This window comes from Aedes albopictus, chromosome 1 (genome assembly GCF_035046485.1).
Source record: "Aedes albopictus strain Foshan chromosome 1, AalbF5, whole genome shotgun sequence".
NCBI classification, from domain to species: Eukaryota; Metazoa; Arthropoda; class Insecta; order Diptera; family Culicidae; genus Aedes; species Aedes albopictus.
In genome coordinates this window covers 9,825,441-9,842,112 of record NC_085136.1, presented here as the reverse complement: position 1 = coordinate 9,842,112, position 16,672 = coordinate 9,825,441, and the positions used below count along the sequence as shown (strand labels likewise).

At 42.3% G+C, this 16,672-nt stretch overlaps 1 long non-coding RNA gene across 1 annotated transcript; it reads left to right on the top strand.

Annotated features, from left to right (window-relative positions):
- Window positions 1-11,439: 11,439 nt before the first annotated feature.
- Window positions 11,440-12,437, top strand: LOC109420615 (uncharacterized). The gene is made up of 2 exons (XR_003896386.2): window positions 11,440-11,702; window positions 11,775-12,437. It is a non-coding gene; the product is annotated as an uncharacterized LOC109420615 (long non-coding RNA).
- Window positions 12,438-16,672: the final 4,235 nt, after the last annotated feature.

Here is a 16,672-nt window from a genome sequence, read left to right as displayed (position 1 = left end):
GCGAGTATGCGGGTACTCTCACGTACCGAGTTTCCAATCGCAAGTCCTTTTTGATCGCTGGGGTAGTTGCCGTTGGTCAGAAGCAAACCAAAAGATAAGTTGCCATTCGATATTGAGTACCAATTGCTAACCCAAAATTTGAAGCTGCCAGTTGAAACCTCAAACAATCAGCGCTTCCAAATACGCCAGGAAAATTTATCTACTAACACATCCGCTGCCATGTCTGGTACCTAGTCTGTTAAAATCAATCATTGATAAGCAAAGGAACACCGTGTCACACCACTATTGCTAGCATATACCCCATGTCGGTCATAGTCAAACACTCCTTCGCACCGCGCTCGGCTCCTCCTCCTCCCACAGAATCAGCGATGATTCAAATTTGTTCTCGCCGAGGGAAACCTCACTCGCTACTCCATTATGAAAATATAATTGCCTTTGCCTAAACTGGTCGTCCGGTCCAGTGCGGTGGTCTGATTGTAGACTTTGCTTTGCAATTTGCCTGTCTATTGAACGGGTTTCCCTCTGCAAATTCGCACACAAACAGAGAGCGAGAGATAGGGCTCCCCGGTGCATTCGGCTTCAACCGAACTAAACCGTTTGCTTGCAATATGTTCTCGCAGTTGAATAATTCAAATCCGAGTAGGCGACGGCGGCGTGCCATTCGTCGGAGCATGGCAGCAGCAGTAGTGGATATAAAACGCCGTCGACTAAAATCCAGGTTGCTGTGATTACCCGATAAACAACGGATGCTGCTGCCGCTAGTCGTTCCGTGAGGAGTGATAATGACTTAGCGAGTGAGGCCGAAAATGAGCAATTTATTTGCCAAAGTGACATAATCACGACGGAAAACATGCAAATATTTGTGCTGATGTTGGCCCTGCTGCTGCCACCGACGACCGCTGTGCTGCGCTGGCTGCTGCCAGTCAATGGCGTGGCGGCCGTCCGTCGTGCTCGTTCGTCACAAATTTGAGCATATTCTCATATAGGTGGGGTATGTGGACTAGTCGTGATCAGTTTATTTGTTCTGGACATACGTATGTGAATAGAAAAATGATTCAGCATAATCTTCGTAAATCTTGAATTTCATAGGCACAAATTTGTTGAAAAACTTAAATAAAATAATCGCGAAAAAAAAATCTACGCTGGTCTGGTGGGATTTGAACCCACGTCTCCTCTGTTTGCTAGACGTAGCGCGTTAACCAAATTCACCACAAAATAGGTAACAATTCCACGAAGTATTCATGGAACCTAAGCAGTCTTTGTTCCAATTGTGATATTTCGGAAAGGAGTTTATTTATTTTGCCTAAAAATCTAAATGAGTACCTAATCTAAATGCATGTTTCCGGTCTCTTTGCCCTATCAACTCGACAAACGACTACGAAATTCATACCGGTAGAGGTCCCCGTATCAGCCGTCTGTTCCTCTAACAACTGACGGAAGCAGAGCGAACTTCTGGAAGCTGGAAAGGACTTTGAAATGAAAGTTAAATTAAAATAAACACGTCATCCCTCAGAAACGGTGCTTTATTGCCCGGCGGATTAGGAGGAGAGGGATTCGGTGGGAAACGGCGATGCAAGACGACACGAATGTCATAAATTTTCCAAGCACACATAAGCGACAGCCGTGGATATGAAATGATGAACATAGCAAGCGTTGCTGAACACCATTGTTTGTCGGGTTGTGGTAGGAGTGCTCGAGACATGCAGGGACTGCTCGTAGATTTCAGCCGGAATTTGTGATAAACATGGGATACATTACGATCCATTTGTATCGAAGTGTAGCAGATTGAACTTTAATCTTTGTGTCCATCTTTTTGAAATGAATGCCTTCGGAATATTCTTAGGTACATTCAGATTGTACGAAGAAACTGCTATTTCTATATTCTACACAAAACAATTGATTGCAAATGACGATGGTGGTGATTTACGAGGCAACTATCAATGAATGCATATGTGACCTATGCACCAAAGGAATTAAATCCAAAACAAGCTTTTGTAATCTCAGATTGTTTTTAAATCACTAGGGGTACTCACTAAACAGATTAAATTGCTGCGTAAGCCATGATTTTCTGTTTATTTGAAATGTTTCATGATTTTGGGAATGAAATAATAAAAGATTGCCTTGGTGATCGCGACGTTTAATCAGTTCAATCGGTTTACGCTGTTTAGTGAATCCTCCTACTGTCTTTCTCCACATCGTGTACTGTTTATCAACTCTTAATCAGCTAAACAAACCAGAGATTTGCCAAACTTTGTGAGGTTAGGTTTATTTCTTCAAAATGAAGTACAGCGCTTACGTCAATTATGCAATCAGGATCACACAAATAGAAGTCCAAGAAAAGAGTTCATCCAAGAGTGAGGAAGCTTGCCTGCCTATAAATTCCACAAACACAACCCTCATAGGTGTCATTCTTCAAGTAACGTTCCAATTTCACTACAGTATACTACTGGTGGCAACAATGTATTCAAAATGTTCTCACACGTGTGATTTATCCTCTCTCTCACAAGATGTCCATGTTTTATCAAATTGCAGGCATGGTTTATGGCTTGGACCAGCGGCGGTGGTGCTGCTGCTGCTGCTAGTCAGGATGTAAAACTGAAACTGTTGCCGTAAACTTTTTTTTACCCGGAACAAGCTTGCAAGAAGTCTACATCTCAGCTCACAGCCAGTCACTGCGCTGAAATCAATTGGAAGGGAAAAGACTTTTACGATCGTAGCAAGCGTTGGACAAGTATCGTAAATGTCAAAGCAAAAGGCTATTTGAAAGCAGCTAGGTTGTGTACTAACCTGCGCATGTTGTTGCTTGTTTTACGATTTAGAACGAAGTATGGAAGTTGTCACGTTTTTTCCTACTTTTCAATGGAAAGTTTGTCAATCATTCAATAGGAGAACAAATTTGTATTTCAGCAAATCAATGAAAGAAGCAGTTTGTTTCAAATCTCATAAAAAGTACAGCAAAAGGAAATAATACAAGTAGAACAATAAACCTTTGCTTTGAGTGAGACGAAAATGGGTGCACTATGCCTACGGGAACAGATGCCCTATTCGCTGGAACCATATTCTATGTCATCGGCAGGAGTGCATAAGTTAGAAAGTGCATAAAAAGAGGAAACTTTGTGTTTGATGCGCACTTCAAACGGAATCGCTCAAGTAATTTTCGTTCAGTGCATTATTTTTCCGTGACCGGAATGGTCAAGAAATTTAACACAGCAAGCCCATTTGATTTGACGTTTCTTTTCAGCTCCGTACTAGGATCCGGAATAAAGCGACGCTAGCGCATTTCTTGAGCGATTCCTTGCCTGAATTTTCCACTCATCGAAATAGGCCAAGAAATTTCTTGCGATCTGCGTACTACCCATAAGCTTGAGCTTGAGCTTGGTTGACCGCCCGTGAATGCCACTCCAGTATCGCCAGACCAGCTACATAAGGAACCAATGAGATATTTGCCGGGGACTAAACAGGCATCTTTAGTGTGTGAGTGTTGATGATCTTCTTCTTTTTAGGCGGCAATGGCACCTGCCACGTTAGATTGCAGGTCAATGTGGGGAAGGAAGTGATTATTGCTATAATTTACATACACATCGACCGAATATACCTCTGCGTCTGCACAAGCTAATGCGGATGTTGGAGTGTTGGTAAGGTAAATATGGTTGGCAATGGGTTCACACATTGGTGCGTGGATGCCAGGCGTAGGGTGATCGATTAGTGTATTTATTACTTTGAAGATATTGTGGCACATTTCGCTTGATTGCATAACTCGTAGGCGTTATATGATAGATTGACACTGCGCTAGGAAAGTTGGAAAAAAGGGAAACGGGTTTTTCAACACGTTTCTCTGCTAGCGATATCTATGAACTTATGGATATACATAAATTGTATATGTAGAGGTAAGAGAAAAGATAAAGAGTTAGAAAGATACAAAGTACCTAGAAGGAAACGGACGGGCCAGGGATTGAACCCAGGATCTTCTGCATATGAATCAGAAACGGTAGTCACTAGACCACTAAGCCCGTCTCATGAAAAGAGGAAACTTTGTGCATACATTAAGTTAAGGCTCTTATGAGGAAACTAGAGCTCACTAGAACAGCTCTAGCCATGGTTTTTGTTCTTGGACGTTTGAAATGGAGCCAATGTGGCTTTCAAGAAGTTGAAAAAAGAACACAAGAAAAGGGGGTTTCAGGGAATTTTCAGAGGATTTCAGGAGTATTTTAAAGGCGTTCCGAGAGGATTCGTTGGCTCTTCAATGGTGTTCCAATGGAATTACGGCTGTTTCAGGGACGTTTTGAGGGGCTTGAAAGGCGATTCATGAGAGTGAGTGTCTCAGGAGCCTTTAGAGGGTGTTCCAAGGCGTTTCAGGGGCATTTCAGGGATTTCAGGTACGCTTTGTGGGCATACTGTGAGATCTTAGAGGTGTGTGATAGCATTTCAGCGACTTACCAAGGAATTTCCAGGTGTGTTTTAGGGAGATTTTGGAGCCTTTTAAAGGTATTCTATGAAGTTTCTGGGGAATTTTAAATTGATTTCAAGGGCGTTTCAATAGGATTGCGGAGGTTTTAGGAGCATTTTAAGGCACTTCAGGAGCGTTTCAAAGATTCTTCTCAAGTGGTCTCTGGAGTTTTTCAGGGGTATTTCAATACGATAACGGGGATTTTAAGACCGCTTCAATAGTATGTAATACTTGTGGGGTGTGAATATAGTTTACTGTTATTCCCCTTGCGTGTCCGTCCCCTAGCAAGCATCAGTGACAGCCAGCACCATGACGACGCAGTCAGTGTGAAGCTGTCTCATTGAGGAGAGGGGCTTTGGCGGAGCAAGTCGTATTCATCGTGTACTTGAAGATTATGCCAAGTGATTCTACTGTAGTTTGCTAAGATGGTGGGGAACAAACGACGTGGTGTGTGTGGCGACAGATAAGGTAATCGGTAATTGTGAATGGAGTCGTTAAATACTCGCGGTGACTCGAGGCTGGTATGATTGGGAAAACAGGCAAGTCTAAACGGGATTTTCGCTTTGGAGCGATTAGTGGCATGTGGAACCGACGAAAATTATTCTGCATAAAGAAAATGCAGGGACGTGTAATGAAAACCGTCCATGAAAATGGCGTGTTGGACAACCGCCGAAATTTTTTTCTGCATAAGGAAAATGCAGGGGCGTGTAATGAAAACCGTCCAAGAAAAAGGCGTTGTTGGATAACCGCCGAAAATTGTTCTGCATAAATAAAATGCAGGGACGTGTGAAGAAGACCGTCCAAACTGTTCTGCACTCGGTTCTGCATAAAGGACATGCAGGGACGTGTAATGAAAACCGTCCATGAAAATGGCGCGTTGGACAACCGCCGGAAATTTTTCTGCATAAGGAAAATGCAGGGACGTGTAAAGAAAACCGTCCAAAGAGAAAGCGTGTTGGACAACCGCTGAAAACTGTTCTGCATAAGGAAAAGGCAGGGACGTGTAATGAAAACCGTCCAAGGAGAAGGCGTTGTTGGGTAAACGGGCCCAAATGTGATTGCTCTGTCTACTGCTGCAGTTGATACAGCCGTGCGCATTACCTGATAATAAGTCTAGTAATCAAAAATGGAATGGACCTTTTACATTTGACGTCTTAAATCAGCTGATTTTTCGGGTCTTTGACAGTTCTTGTATGGAGATGACAGGTCCGGGTTAGCAGCTGTTGTTCAAATTTAGGCCATGAAAATGCCTATCCTCCTCAAAAACGAAACAAGCAGACAAAATAGATTTAAATTTCGCTATCGCATTTGAAGCTTGAGCAAGGATGGCAATGAGACATCCATAATGGCAGTAACAAAATGAAACTTTTTGTGACTCAATACAAGTGAACAATGGACGAGGAAAATGGTGAGACCAAACAAGGACAAGAATAGCAAAATCATCGATTTGAGTGGGAGAAGGGGCATATTGTCTTTGATACTGGCCCTTAAGAGCTCAAAATCGCTCAATCAGAAAGAAAAGGAGTGGGAGAAGTTAACAAACCTACTAGAAAGAAATCTTTTTTTTTCGGAGAAGAGGGAGAATGTGGGGTGTGAATATAGTTTACTGTTATTCCCCTTGCGTGTCCGTCCCCTAGCAAGCATCAGTGACAGCCAGCACCATGACGACGCAGTCAGTGTGAAGCTGTCTCATTGAGGAGAGGGGCTTTGGCGGAGCAAGTCGTATTCATCGTGTACTTGAAGATTATGCCAAGTGATTCTACTGTAGTTTGCTAAGATGGTGGGGAACCGATTGATCCAGTGAGTTACGCGATATTCACAATACTACACTGCAAAATATTTTTGCTGGTAATCAGCAAACTTTGCTGATTTTTGGCGTGCTGATTGCATTCAGCAATACAATTTACTGAGTATCAGCAATTATTTTTCAATTTGCTGAACCATCCAGCAATTTTGACAGTTGATCAGCAACTTTGTGCTGAAATTCAGCAAAAATGTTGCTGAAATTCAGTAATTTCTTTTGCTGACTTTTTGCGTGCTGGAAGCATTTCAAAAATGTTGGTGTGTATTGAAATACCCTTGGTTTCTATGAAATCTCGTTTGACGCCTTGAAACGCTGTATGACCCCCTGAACGATCCTGAGATCTTCAAGCAATTTCTGAGACCCCCTGAAACATTCCTGAGACCCAGGCATCTCTTGACACCCCCTGAGGCCTCATGAAACCCTTCAGAGACTCCCAAAACGGCTCGACACCCCTTGGATCACCCTGGAGACCCACTGAAGTACCCCTAAGGCCCGCTGGAACACTATGGGACTATAATTCCCTCTGTAACCTCCTGGAACGCTCCTGAAACAGATAGCCTCAAAACCCCCTAGAACTGATGAAACGTCCCTGAGACCTAGTAAGACAGCCCTGAGAGCCACTGGAACGCTCCAGAGACCCCCTAAAACACTCCTGAAACCTCCAGATACCCTTCAGCGACCTACCGAAAGGTCCCTGAGCCCCCCGGTAACACTCGGTGAGACCAGGGCCATCACCGTGGGTGTCGAAATTTTAAATCCACAATTTTAAACAATACAATGCACGGAATTTTCGGTTAATTAGCAGCAATTTCGGTATCAATCATCCTAAAGATGCCTTAGCATATAGTATAGACTAGACATGCTCCCAAAAATCGAATTTCCGAAGACCACGGTAATCAGATCGGTACAACCGTATACTTATTCGACAGACAATGAGTTTCTGAGTTAAATGAGCCAGAAATGTCTAAAATCCATGAAAAATTGAAGGAGATATGATCACTTCGATTCCGTGGGTATCCGAGTACCCTGTCGGCATACCACGTAATAAAAAGGAGGACCAACACACACCCCCCACCCCGCCCGTTTCCTCTTCTCAAAAATTCGGTTAACCCCAATAACAGATATATATATTCAAGTGTTCTCAGATCTAGCAGAGAATGAACATCCTAGTCTTAATAACCATTTAGATATCGAGATTTGAAAACCGAGAAAGGTACCCGGGTAACCTGCCAGCCACATAACGGTAGAAGTGCCTCTGAGTTCCCTCTAAGACCCTTTGAAACGTTCCTGGAGCGCTCCTGCAGCCTCCAGGGACCCCCGGGACTCCATGGAGCCATAATGATCCCTTTAACGCCTTTAAGCCCTACCGGTACCCTCTGAAACTCCCTGCACCACCCCCCCCCCCCTTGAAACGCGACTGGCAATTCTTGGTACGTCCTGAGACCCTCTGCAACATTCCTGAGACCTCCAGATAGCCTCCTAAAACCATGTAGGGCTCCTCGAAATGGAGTATTGGAGCTTTTAGGAGTTTTTTTAGTATTTATTTTAGGAATTCCTTCTGCAGTGCCTTGCGGTATTCTTCCTTGAATTTCTTTCGGGTTTGCTCCAGAAATTATATCAGGGATTTCAACTTCTGAGAATCCTACAAGATTTTTTTTTTCGTTATTCCTTCATGAGCCTTTTTCGGGATTCCCCCAGGCATTCCTCCCATGATTCCTTCAGGAATTCTTTATAGGATCCCTTCTATCTGGAATTCCTCCTGGAGTTTTGTTCGAGATTTCTCCTGACATTACTTCCGGGACTCCTCCAGACTCCCTCCTGAGATTCCTCTTAGCGTTCCTTTCAGGGTTTTTCCAAGAGTTCCTTCTAGGATTCCTCCATGAGTTTAATCTGAAATTTTTCCAGAAGCTCCTTCCGAGATTCGTCTAGAAGTTCCTTCTGGAATTCCTCCAGGAGATCCTTCCGGGATTCCACCAGGAGTTCCAAGAATTCGCGGATTCCTCCAGGAATTCTTCTGTGAATTCTTCAAGTATTCCTCTAGGGATTCCTCTAGAAATTTCTCCAGGAATTCCCTCAGGAATTCCTTCCGGGATTTCTTTAGATAATAATTCCGAAATTCCACCAAGAATTCTTTTCGGGACTCCATTATGAATTTCTGTCAGGCTTACTCCAGTAATTCCTAAACAAAATTCCGAAAGAAATGTTTTTAGGTATCTTCGAAAGAGCTCCTTAGAGAATCCCAGAAAGGATTCATGTTTGAATTCAGTACAATATCAAACGCACAGAGTTATGGAAAATCATGGAAGAAAATGGCTTCCCCGGGACTGATTGAAGTTACAATGAACGGTGTGCAAAACAGCGGAAGAGTTTCGGGTGAACTATCCAGTTCGCCGGGGACTGTGACAAGGTGACAGACTCCCTTGCTTACTCTTCAACATCGCTCTGGAAGGTGTGATGCGACGAGCCAGGCTCCTTAGCAGTCAATTTGTGAGTTTTGCGGACGACATGGACATAATCGCAAAAACATTTGGAACAGTGTAGAACTGTACACGCCTGAAACGCGAAGCAGCAAAGGTCGGATTGTTGGTAAATAAGTCGTAAACAAAGTACGTACATGCTGGCAGGCAGAACCGAACACGTCCGGATCCGTTTGGGTAGTAATGTTACGATAGACGAGGATACTTTCGAAGCAGTGGAGGAGCCAATCTTGTTAGAGATCACAGTCACTAGGACTTTTTCGTCGATATTTGGCCTCCTTTGTCTCCGACATTAGCAATACAAGCAATCAAACTACCGTACGAAATAAAAATGTCAAACGAATGCACATCATCACGATAGCGTCTTCTGGAGACGGTTCGGCTTTTGTTATTCCTGTCTTCTGCGATAATGAGAGCTGTGTTGGTTATATGTGTGTCGTATTCAACGCAACATGCAAGAATAAACAAATATTCACATTCATAATCGAAATTGGCTTAAAATCTATGCAAAAAGCTAGAATTAGACAAATGTCATCGAGTCAGACGACATTGATTTGACCCTTTCTTATGTTTATTGATCTTCGTTTTACCGCTCGTGATGTGTTTAAGAGGTAACGGTAGCGCACTAGTGTGACAAAGCAAGCTGACACACGACTGCGGCAACGAAATGAAGGTAGTGAAAAGTGTCGAATGCCTACAAGACTGGGGGGAACTCGTCTACCTTGGATCCTTACCAGCGGCTGACAACAATGTGAATCGTGAAATTTGTAAGGACATCATCAGTGGAAGCCATGCCTACTACGAGCTCTAGAAGAAGCTGTGGTATAAAATAATTCACACCCGCACCTCTACAGAAATGAGACGTGCCCGAGGAGGACCTGTAAGCCTCGGAGTTTTCGATCGATGCGTGCTAAGAGCGATCTTCGGCGGGGAGCAGCAGAACTATGAGGCAGAGAAAAAGATACTGTGGGCTGGGTATGTTGCAAGAATGCCAGGCTACAACCCTGTTAAGTTGGTGTTCGCTTCTGATCCGATTGACACAAGAAGATGTGGAACACGATCGATGGGTGGACCAGGTGGAACGTGATCCGGCTGGCATTGGCGTGACCGAGGTTGGAGCAACGATAACGATATACAACTAGCATTTTTTTTGGTGACCACGGCATCATTTGTGACCGGCATATGGGGCTTTTCGTTTGTTGGCCTAGTTTATAGACGACCCCCTAGTTTGACAGAAGTCAACGTCAAAGTGACAGTCGTTTTTTTTGTATTGTTTTGGACGGCGAGAGTGATTTCAAAAATATTATTTAATCAATTTAATCAGATCTTATTGATTATTAGATGATGAGAATTAAAATTATTATTATTAATTGATATAATCGAGAATGTGAAGGAATCGACAAATCGGATGCCGCTATCGACGGTGCTGACGAAGATGTATTCAAACGGGTCCCAGTGGAGCCGATAAGGACAACCGTTCGTGAATGATAATTCTGCTCCGGAGGATTTACATGGAGAACTACGTGGACATGGAATTCAACGGCAAGATACGATCGAGATGTGTGTGCTGTGCCAAAACGGATGCAACATCGGATGTCCTCCAAGTGAGATTCCGGCCCTTATTATGAGTATCACTTCACGGTGAAACTCGATCACGGTGACACATTGCGATTCCACGGTGGAAAAGTTGTGGGTTGATCAAATGGGAATCACTTTCACCGTCCTTATTACCGGTGTCACTTTTTTGTTTTCACCGTGGAGTGACACTCGTAATCAGGCCCTCCGACGACTACCTAACCGTCATCGATAATCTACACCGGGAGAAGCACACCTAGTCCAACATGAAGTCTCCCGGCAGCTGACGACAAAGCAAAACGGCGACCGATTAGTTTACGGAACGACGCCAGGGCCAGGTCTTTGGAAAGATATGGGGATTTTTGGGACTAATTTGTTGAAATCCAAAAGACTCAGATGCTTAACTGCAGTGCGACGACGAAACGGGTAAATGGGACATTGTGAGCACATTTACTCTGAAAATTTCTAAAACGTATAAATATATACAATTAAAAAATGAATTGGTGTTGTACTTCACAGTTTGATTCGAAAACCAATGAAAAATATGTGCAAAATTTTCACTGTTGTATTCGTCCAGGGTTCCACAATATTTTTTTGTGTTTGAGAAAATTGCACTGTGCTTCGTGGCCATGCGGCGTTAGTCAATTTGGTTCATTTGTGCTCATTCTGCGAATGGAGTGACGTGAGGAAAGTCGGAGTCGTATATCGATATGAAGAATCCACTCTCGAATGAAGTGACTCGCCGTGTAAATCAAATGGAGAGTCACCTCATTCGAGTCGAGATTTCTCACCTCGATATACGACTCCGACTTTTCTCACGTCACTCCATTCGCAGAATGAGCACAATTGTGAGTGATGGTTTGATTTCCGCTCCAGTCGGGCTTCGTCAAACGAGAAATCTATGCACTGGTCCATTGGGTATTTTGTTGTGCTCATTCTGCGAATGGAGTGACGTGAGAAAAGTCGGAGTCGTATATCGAGGTGAGAAATCTCGACTCGAATGAGGTGACTCTCCATTTGATTTACACGGCGAGTCACTTCATTCGAGAGTAGATTCCTCATCTCGATATACGACTCCGACTTTTCTCACGTCACTCCATTCGCAGAATGAGCACATTTGTGTTATCCAGTATACCTATGTGCTCATTCAGCACTTCGAATGAGGTGACGAAAGTCGAGTCGAATGCGTCACCCGATTCCCGTAGTCGAATGCGGTGAGAAGAGTCGATGTGAGTGAACACCGATGAACTCTCACCGCATTCTCGTAGTCGATTTTGATCGACAAACGTCGCTTTCAAGTGACGTTTGCGGGTGAGAAGAGTCGCAACCTCAACAGGTGTCGAGAGCGCACTCGAATCAAGTTAAGCCTAGAGTTAAACGCAAATTAATGGAATGGTCGGTAAGTATTTTTGTAAACTAGGCTTAATTTAGTTATTTCCTCGATATTGAAGTATATTTCATGTGTTTTTAGATGGAACGGTACATCGTCCAACCGACTGTCGGCGGGCGCATCCAGTAGGTTCCAGTTAAACTCCATGCAGCCCCTGCTCATCCCAACACCGCGAAAAAAAAATTCGTTAACGTTGATTATTCTACGCCCAGTTCACAGCGGAAATTCGAAAGAAACTTCAGGATTCGCCGTAGGTTCTAGAGCGATCGCTCAACGAACGACGCCGGAATATTTAGTAGAAGTGAACTCAGCGCCTTGGTGCGAACTTTATACTCCACCGCTTCCCAAACCATTTCAATGCATTGGCCGGCCAGGAGGTGACCGAGAGGAGCAGGCCCGTTCTGCACCGAACAGCTTCCGGCAGGAACTGGAACAGAAACTTGGATTTCGGTAACATGTTCAGCGACAGGATCATACGGACGGAACCACCCCAAACGGAGATCTTGATGATCGTGCCAAGGAGCAAATGGAAGGCGTTTGCCTGATGAATTATTCGGGATTGAAGGAGGATGTGTGTCCGCAAGGCATGGACGGAAGGAGAGTTGCAAAAATTGAGCCTGCTTGTGTAATCGTGGACTTGAATGTACTACGAGTGTCGTTATAGAAGCATCCGCTTGTGAAAACATGAGATTCAACTGAGCTGAAAAGTATTTAGACAAATAAATAGAAACTGGAAACAAAAAAACATATCGCTCATAGAGATTTAATCTTTAGTTTGTTTAGTTTTCTGTGTAATATTTGAAAGGCTTATGATGATCCAAAATAAACTATTTAGGGACTATGTATTTTGCTACCGGATATATTCCATAATTGCTTTACAAAATGTTAATGCAATATAATTTAAAACAAAAGTTTAATAGTTTAATGGTTTAAATTTCATCAGGGATTCTTCTAGATAGTCATATGGTTGTGATGTTTCCTAGTATTTTTCATTTTTCTTTTGGGCTTATTACAGGGAATTTCGCTCTGCATTCCTGCTTTATGAGTTCGTTTAAATTAAAAAAATCTTGACTGAGACGCTAGTAAAAAAAACTTGAGATACTAATTAAGCATGGGGACCTGAGATGTGAAAAATACTCCAAAGATAACTCCAATATTTTGTGGAAAAATTCCTGACTTATTAATAAATCCAGACTACCAATGCTTGCTGAACCTGAAGAGAAGCTGGGAGATTGTCTTTGCCAGAAACGTGTGTAGTAAAAGTTTCCGAACATCTGATTGTGGAAGCTGAAAACCACTTATCTACATCACGACACGCTGGGCATACTTGTGCATATCAGCAAATGGACTTCGAAAATATGTTCATTAAAAGTGTGCGTAAATCTTTAATAAATTAAATCAATTATTATTTTTTATGAGACTACCACAATGCGGCCTCTGCAAATCAATAATTGAACATATCCTCAACAATAACAAATTTGAAGATTTATTCTTCCAATTTGTTATTGTTGAGGATATGTTTTGAAAAAATACTTTGCGGAACAGGAGATCAGAACGTCAAAACCAGTCATCTGTTAGTCCTATGGTATTCCGAGCATTCTGAAGATTTGATATGTTTTTTTTTATTAGGTCCTAATCTGCCGGTGGACGCATTAATTGTCCCATGTACAAAAACAAACAATCGAGAAAATCGCATCCAAAGTTCAAAAAATTAAATTGCATCAACTATGAAGTATAAGATAGTAAATGCTGAATCATGTTCTAACATCAACCAATTTGAAAAGTAAATTTTGTTTTAGAGCGATTTTAAAGCTATATATAATTTCTAATGGAATGTGATGCTTATGTCATTTTTTTGTGGGCGACGTCTTAGATTTTTTCGTTAAAATTATTTCTAGGGATTTTTGTATGTTCTACAAAGTTGTTCTTTGTGACGAAATAATCTTCTTTTTATTTTTTCTTCTTCTTGGAATAACGTTTCAACTGAAACAAAGCCTGCATCTCAACCAGCAACTATATGTATTGCTGGGAGTCCTCCAAGTATTCTTGATCTAGCAATCTCTGCTGTAGCTTCTCCATGGATTCCTTCAGAAATTCATCTAGAGATTTTTCCAGGGGATTCACCAGAAATTCCCTAGATATTCTTCCATATTGTTCATTTGAAGCATATTAAACATATAGAGGAATCCCAGCAAGAATTTCTAGTGGTAATACCAGAAGAAATCTTTAATGAATCCTTGGAGAAATTCCTGTAAGAATCCCAAGAGGAGTTCCTGGAGAAATCCTTGGAAACATCTCTGGATGATCCACAGGAGGAACGTTCGGAGGAACCTCAGAAGGAATTTCTGGAGTAATCCATGTAGAAATCCTTTGAGGTGTTACAAGAAGAATTTCTGGATAAAACGCAGCAGGCATTCGTGAAGGGTTCCCGAGGGCAACATCATAGGCGAAACTACTGGGGGTGCCAGGCACCCCCTAGAATTTAAATGCATTGCTGTGAGATATGGGGCGATGAATGATGAATGGATAAACTAATGAATATTTGTTTGTGGTGCACCCCCTGGAAAAAAAATCCGTAGTTTCGCCCATGGGCAACATCTGAAGGAATTCTTGGAGAAATCACTGCAGAAGTTATTGCGGATTTTTTTCAAAAAAACCTGAAGCAATTCTCGAAGAAATCCTTGGAGAAATCCCTTGATAAATCACAGGAATACCCTGATGAATTCAGGAATACCCTGAATGAATTTCAAGTGGTCTCCCTGGATAAATTCCTGGAACTTTTCGGCAATCTCAGCAGGAATATCTATAGAACCTCTTCAGGTACTCTTGGAAGAATACCCAGAGAAATCTTTCCTCCAGAGATTTTTAAAAGGATTCCGATGGGGATGAACCAGCCTCGGGCTGAAAATCCCTATAATAAAGAGTAAATAATAATTTATAAGGATTAAAATAGAAATTAATCTAGTGATTCCTTCTTCAAGGATTCCTTTAGGAAGTTTTCCAGGAATTCATGGTGAGATTTCTCAAACATTTCTAGCTAGGATTGCTCCAGTAATTGCTCTTGGAAGTCCTCCGGAAAATTCCTGAAGAATTTCCAGCAGGAATTGTCTGAGGAGTCCCAGAAAAACCCCCCATGAAGGTTCTATTAGAAATCTAAATAAATCCCAACAGTATTCCTGAACAATCACAATTGGGTTTTTAAATTAAGAAAAATTCAATGATTTTTTATTTTTAAATGAAAGAGCACCTTTTTCTGAGCCGCTATGATTTTTTTCAGATTTTTAGAACTTTGTTTTGGTACCTAAAATCAATTTCAAAGAGATTTTTTGAAATCACCTTTTGACAGCTGGGAAACTGTTTGACAGCTCCGCCCAGTACAAACTGCGACAAGGGGTGATTCGACAAATCGCTCCCATACAAATTTCAAATTGATTTTTAAATAGGTTCCCGGGCACCAAAATTGATGAAAATTTGGATTTCGGCTCAGTTTGGCATGCAGATTCATAATATGGGATTATCTCAACACCACTAAAGAAGCCAATTAGAATTATTTAAAGAATCTCAAGTCGATTTCCAAAAGGAATTACTAGGAAACTTCTGTTGGAAGTTAGGTAGCGTTGAACGCTCGTGTAGCGTCGAACCTTTAGGTACGAGTTTGTAGTGTTGGAGCGAGGTAGATTAGTTGGCGTAGGTATGATGTTATTAAAGAAGAATGTCAAATTGTATATACCTGGAATGAATAAAGAGTGTGGCGGTTGCTGATTGAGGTATCAGTCGGCAGCCGTCTAGTTTGATGGAAGATGTCTAGCGTTTTATTTTCATTGTAATTTAGAAACAGGCATCGATAGAGCTAGCCTCACTATGGCCTGGATGGCCATGGTGGACTAGTCTCCAACAATTTCTTGGATGCAAGGCGTGTTAGTACCCAAAAAGGGTGATCTGATTTTATGCGATAATTGACGGACATCATGTTATTGTGTATCGTTCTCGAAGTCCTCTGCAAAATGATCCTTAACCGGATACAGAAGAACATTGACCCAACTCTCCGACGGCAGCAAGCAGGATTCCGTGCCGGACGATCCTGTGTGGACCATATTTGTGCTAATTCTGCACGGCAAGTGACTCGATTCGACAATTCTTCGGGAATTCTTGCCGAGATTTCTCAATCATTTTCATCAGGAATATCTCCTATTCTCTACGAGGTCCTCCAGGAATTGCTGAAGGATTCCCTGCAGTATTGCATGGGAAACTCAGAAAAAATCCAGGAGGATTCCTAGCAGAAATGTCTAATGGAATCGCAGTAGCAGTCCTGGAGTAATCCCAGCAGTAGTTCTTAAAATAATCTCAAGATGATTTCCAGTAGGAATACTAAACTATTTACAATTAATTACAGCCGGATTGCTGGAGGAATCCCAGCAAGAAATTCTAGTGTTATTTCCAGGAGAGATCTTGGATGAATATTCGAAGAAATTTCTGGAGAAATCCCAAGAGGAATTCCTGGAGGAATCCTTAGAATAATCTCTGGAGGAACCACAGGAGATATTTCTGGAGGAATTCATGAAGAAATCTCTTAATGTGTCTCAAGAAGAATTTCTGGAGGAATCCTAACATGTATTCCTGGAGGATTTTCGAGAGCAATATTTGAAGGTATCCTTGGAGAAATTATTACAGGAATTGTTGGAAAAATTCCCGGAAGAAATTCATGACGAAATTCTTGGAGAAATCTCTGGTTGAATCACAGGAGGAATTCCGTGAGGAACTTCAAGTGGACTGCAAAACGGTGAGTCGATTAGGAGAGCGTCTAACATAGCTCTGGTCCTCACAACTCCCTACCTCATGCTTCCACGGGTCAATCGAAAAGATCCTGGACCGACCGGGAATTGAACCCGTCATCCCCAGCAGGGTCATGCTGGATACCCACGCCTTTACAGCTGTGGCTATATGGGCCCTGGTTCTATGAGTACACCACACAAAATAAC